Below are 5737 nucleotides of genomic sequence, written 5' to 3'. Positions count from 1 at the left end.
AGTTTTTTTTTTTTCTCTAATTATGTCTTTATGAACATTTTCGGGACTATTTTCCTAAAACATTTCTCAGCTCAAGGGTACTCAATGACTCATTACAAGTTCAAGGAAAATATAGGTTTCAATGTGTTTTTTTAAAGAAAATACTGAGAAAATAATTTTCTAATAGTGATAGTGGCCTTCTGAGGAAGGCTCTATCGTGTGTTAGTTGACCGCAACTGGAGTAATGTGCCCCGAGCCTTCATCGACAGGCACTATCGCTTAAATAAACAACAGTAATTTAAAAGGAAAAGGAAAGTAGAAATGCCAAAAAAAATTATGTAGCGAGATTAAAAATAATAAAGAATACAGCAGAATATACAGAACTGTAAATCAACAGCAAGTAACCCACCGAGTGGTCTGGCCTTGCTGTTATGGTTGCTGAAAAAGCACTTAGCATTTTAAACTATTTCAAGCCAGCTGATACTAGGCTATAGCCTGCTGAAAAAATCTGCAAATATATTATTGACACGGTTCTACAAGATGTTGAAAAAACTGTGATTACCAAAAGCTTAAACATACTGACAAAAAGAACAATAGATGATTGTTAAGCCTTTTGATAGCTTGTAATTGATTCCAGATGGCGAAGAGACTTTGGCGTTTGCGGAGTGACAGACAAGATTTTGCTATACAGATGCTAAACTGGACAGTGCATTTGCTAAGGCAGGTTCAGGTCTGTGTTTTTTTTTTTTTTTTTTTTTTTTAATTGTACTTTATCATGCCTGCTGAAGCCTGCTATTTAAATACAGTGAAGTAAATGCATCGTTTACAGCAGTTTCAGTTTGCCATTTTTATATGGTGAGCTACATTAGAAGAACCGGTACATGAGAATTTATGACTTTACACATTTTTTACATGTTTATGCAATCATGAATTACTGTATTAACATGGTAGAATGTGTAGCTAACACCTCGAAATGCAATTAACAAGACTAATCTTCCTTGAAACAGGTTTTATCTATTTTTTACCTCTTTGTAACAGTAATTCTACACAGCTGCTATTTCAGACACCATTTGAGGGACACCATTGCAGGGTTACATTCGCTGACAAATGTATTGGTACCCAAGGCTTATTATACAGGATAACAGATAAGGACAAGCATTTAGTAAAATGTAACCACTTTACTCAAATAAAAAGCAAAATATATAAATTCTAGTAATTTAACCAATAACACTATGTAACACAATTTTTGTTCCTGGGTAGTAAGTGTTATTTCTTAATTGCTTATGCCTCAAAAGTATAGAAAATGGCTATATTCCCCACAAACTTTGCTTTTGTGACCAGGACAGTGATATTTTGAGAGTGAGAAAACGGGCGAATTTGTGTCTTTTCGTTCACATAAAGTCAGAAAAAAACAACATATGAATCCAAATTAACATGTATTTATACTAAAGTAATACAAAAATGATTACAAAAGATTTAGAAGTGAGTAGTTTTTCGAGATTTACGATTATACTGTAAATCACTTTCACGAATCAGCCCCCAAATGTAGTCTCCCATCATGTTCTTGTTATACTGTCCTTCATTGACAGCTCATCCAGGAGCCTCAATGCCGTGCTGCTCCATAATGGTAACAAGTACCCGTCTCTTCCTCTGGCTCACTCGGTGCACCTCAAAGAGGATTACAACAGCATCAAGACCTTGCTGGATGCCTTGAAGTATGATGAGTACGGCTGGGACCCCCGGAAGGTGCTGATGCCACCACTGCACATCAAATTGGGCCTTATGAAACAATTTGTCAGAGCTCTAGATAAGGAGTCGGCAGCCTTCAAGTACCTTCAAGACTTCTTCCCTAAGCTGTCTGAGGCAAAGGTCAAAGCCGGTGTCTTCGTCGGACCACAGATAAAGAAGATCCTGGAGTGCAATGAATTCCCCAAGAAGCTCACTAGGAAGGAGAAAGCGGCTTGGAACAGCTTTGTCGCAGTGGTTCGGGGCTTCCTGGGCAATCACAAGGACGAAAACTATGTGGAGCTGGTTGAGACTCTGGTGAAGAACTACGGCACAATGGGCTGTAGGATGTCCCTCAAAGTCCATATCCTTGATGCTTATCTTGATAAATTCAAGGAGAACATGGGAGCGTACTCAGAGGAGCAAGGTGAGTGCTTCCACCAGGATATACTGGACTTTGAACGCCGCTACCAAGGACAGTATAACGAGAACATGATGGGAGACTACATTTGGGGGCTGATTCATGAAAGTGATTTACAGTATAATCGTAAATCTCGAAAAACTACTTACTTCTAAATCTTTTGTAGTCATTTTTGTATTACTTTAGTATAAATATATGTTAATTTGGATTCATATGTTGTTTCTGTTCTGACTTTATGTGAACGAAAAGACACAAATTCGCCCGTTTTCTCATTGGAAATAGGTAAATTTCAAAATATCACTGTCCTGGTCACAAAAGCAAAGTTTGTGGGGAATAATAGCCACTTTCTATCCTTTTGAGGCATAAGCAATTAGGAAATAACACTTACTACCCAGGAACCAAAAAAAAAAAATGTTATACGGTGTAATCTTTATCAAAAAATTAACTCACTTCATTAAAAGTATTCATTCACAAAAGTATTGGCACCCCTGCTTTAACTATGGCTTTCAGACACTTATGATAATTCTTAACCAGTATGTTATATCTTGTTGGTGAAATCTGGGTCCTTTCTGTCTTGCATATTTACTTCCGCTCAAACAGATTGGACACACAATGCTTGGCTACAGCTTTTTTCAGATCAGCCCAAAGCATTTCTATTGGATTTAGATCTGGTGATTGGGAAGATCATTCTAGAACTTTTAGTTGACAGCCATATGCTTTGTGTTATGTGTTATGCTATGTTTTGATACATGGCTGCATTCATTCGATCTTCATTCACATGAATGTCTCCAGTCCCTGAACTGTAAAACACCCCCATGTCATGATCGAACCACCTCTATGTTTAACTGTAGGTACAAGGTTTTCTTTATTGAAGGCTTTCCCTTTTTTCTCCAAACATACTGTGGTCCATTTTGGGGGGAAAAGTTATTTTTTTTGACAAATTTTAGGCGGTTTGTTTTCTGAATTTTCTTTAAAAGTGGTTTGCAGCAAGATCTACATGCATACATCTCTTCTGTGTTCAGGTGCCTTTGGACAGTTCTTTTGTGCACTATTATTATCTTCAAATTCCTTTTTTGGTCATTGACTTTATAATGCAGCTTAGTTACTGTGTAATGATTTTCAATCAATAAATATATTTTAAATTAGTTCTATTAACTTTTAATATAATGGTGCCAATACGTTTGTCATGAGCAAATATTTGAAATTGCTTAAATGCTTTTTTTTTTTTTAAGATTGTTTGCTAAACTACCAGAGATTGTGTATTTTGGTCTTTGTCATTAATTAGTGGCTAATGTTCACTGTGCTTGTATTTAACGGGGTTTTTTTTGCATCATCTTATATTCAGTGTAGGATTCCCATACTTTTGTCTGTGACTATATAAAAATTGTTTATTACAGTATTTTAGTTTCGTTTTAATAAGAACATACTTGTATATTGCAATGTCTTTCTTCATAATATCACTTTCACGTCTAATTATTTTTCTCAGATCATGCATCAATTGCTGAATCACCTGAAGGTTGACAATCCTTAAGCCAGTATTGATTGGGGAACCCTAGCAGTCTACACATGTGCTGAGAGCTACGACCAAGGCAATATCTGTATAATGTATAATGTGATATGTTGCAACAATTGTAAGTCGCCCTGGATAAGGGCGTCTGCTAAGAAATAAATAATAATAATAATAATAATAATACATGACAACTCTGCAGACCAGATATAATCATTCATAAATTGTTTTTTTTGGTTCAAACACAATAGGGAATGTGAAATAACAGTATACTGAGAGCATCATCTGTGCATCCCTGCATATTACTGATGAACCTATCTGGGGTGGGGGGACTTGAAACATGAATGCATGAGAATAATTGAAATCATGTTGCTGCATCATTGATAAAGTTAGGGCTTGAATGGCATTCCAGTATTACTTGTTCCACGTAATGTTAAACTTGTTTGTTCTGTGGAATGGTCTGTGATGACAGTGAATGTTGTTTATTTAGATTTTAAAAGATCAGTGGGAATACAGCCGGTGCCGCTTTAGCGGGACGCCTCGGGAGAAGGAAAAAAGGCAGAAGAAGCAGCTCTCCCGCTTAAACGAGAGGCAGTTGAGACAACCTTAGTCGCTTTTTTGTTTCTTAATGAAAAGACGCATAATTTAAAATATGATTTTTTTTTATTCCTAAACAAACAAACAAAAAAAGATTAATTTCTACATGAAATGAAAAACAATGAAATCACAACTTATCACAAGGCGAGGCACCTGTTATGCTGACCTGCCCACATTCTTTGAAACAGCAGCTTGAGAAACCACAGGCGATTCCTCCTTGCGTAATTACACACGTCACAGCGTAACGCTACACAACCTGTCTTGCTCTGAAATGCGATCTTCATTCATCATTTGAAAATACTGTATCCCAATTAAACATAAATAGCATTGGGAAGAATCATTTCCCAGAGTTGTATCTCATTTAAGCAGCAATCCCGATCAGTATCCCGATTAGGCGGCGCCGACTGCAATGCATTTTACACACAACAGAAATGTGTTTTTTTTTTTTTTTTTCTAATAAACTTGTTATGGGTATGAAGTCCCAAGGGCCACCAGTGTACCCAGCTCTACCCAGAGGAAATGTTCCACACTGCAGTTTCCTATCCTTGCAAATGTACAGAGACAAAACCACATGGTGATCTCCTTGAAGTGCATGTCAGGGGAGTAATACTATAGCTTGGGAATAAATGTTTAACCTTGTTTGGTACCCTTATTAGTTTAGTACGTTTCCAACCACCAGGTACATTTTGATTTCACGCTGTAGCACAAACTTGCAAATCATACTGGGTATGCAGCCAATCGTACCGAGATCACCGCCCTCAGATGGTCTCAGCATTGTATGTTTTAGTTGTACCCAAAAACTTCCACACTGAAAGCCTGTACTAGAGTAGGAAATTTCAGGAAAAACATGCCTCGTCTGAAAGGGCCAAAAAATAATGAATTCTTTAATTTTTTTTAATTTGTTGATCATCTTTTGTTTTATTCTCACCTGAAGCCTTTCAGGTTATAGCTACCCCTGTGGTACAGCTGGTACTCCAATGTTGCCATTAACCTGCTCCCTGCATCTACTCTCAATGAATGCAAGAAATACCACATAGAACAAATGTCATGGGTTTACTTAATCCTTAATGTTCACTTCATTGGCCTTAACAAAGGAGTCTGAACAGAAGACTTTAGTGCTCAATTCAGTTACAAAACATATGCAACTGTGTTATGTAGGTGGTCCTTGATGTGTTGAGTACTTTCTATGGCAAAAGCGTTATGTTCAGAATGAGTTTTATACTTTTCATTCAACTAAAATAATTTAAGCTAATATGTACAATTGAATTTTTTTTTTTGAACAACATGTTATTTTCCCCATTGTGCACAAAAAGGCAGACCTGGCAGTTCAGCTTGAGTAAAAAAAAAAATATATATATATATATATAAATATCTGCTTGGCCCTATTTAACGTAACTATACCAAATAGACATCTTCATGCTTACAGCAGAAGTAAAAAGGGCCCAAAGACATCTTCCTGCTCATGAAGCAAAATCTCATGGTTAAAAAAAAAACAAAAAAAACACACA

Source organism: Acipenser ruthenus, chromosome 5, assembly GCF_902713425.1.
Source record: "Acipenser ruthenus chromosome 5, fAciRut3.2 maternal haplotype, whole genome shotgun sequence".
Lineage (NCBI taxonomy): Eukaryota > Metazoa > Chordata > Actinopteri > Acipenseriformes > Acipenseridae > Acipenser > Acipenser ruthenus.
This window is presented reverse-complemented; position numbering follows the sequence as displayed.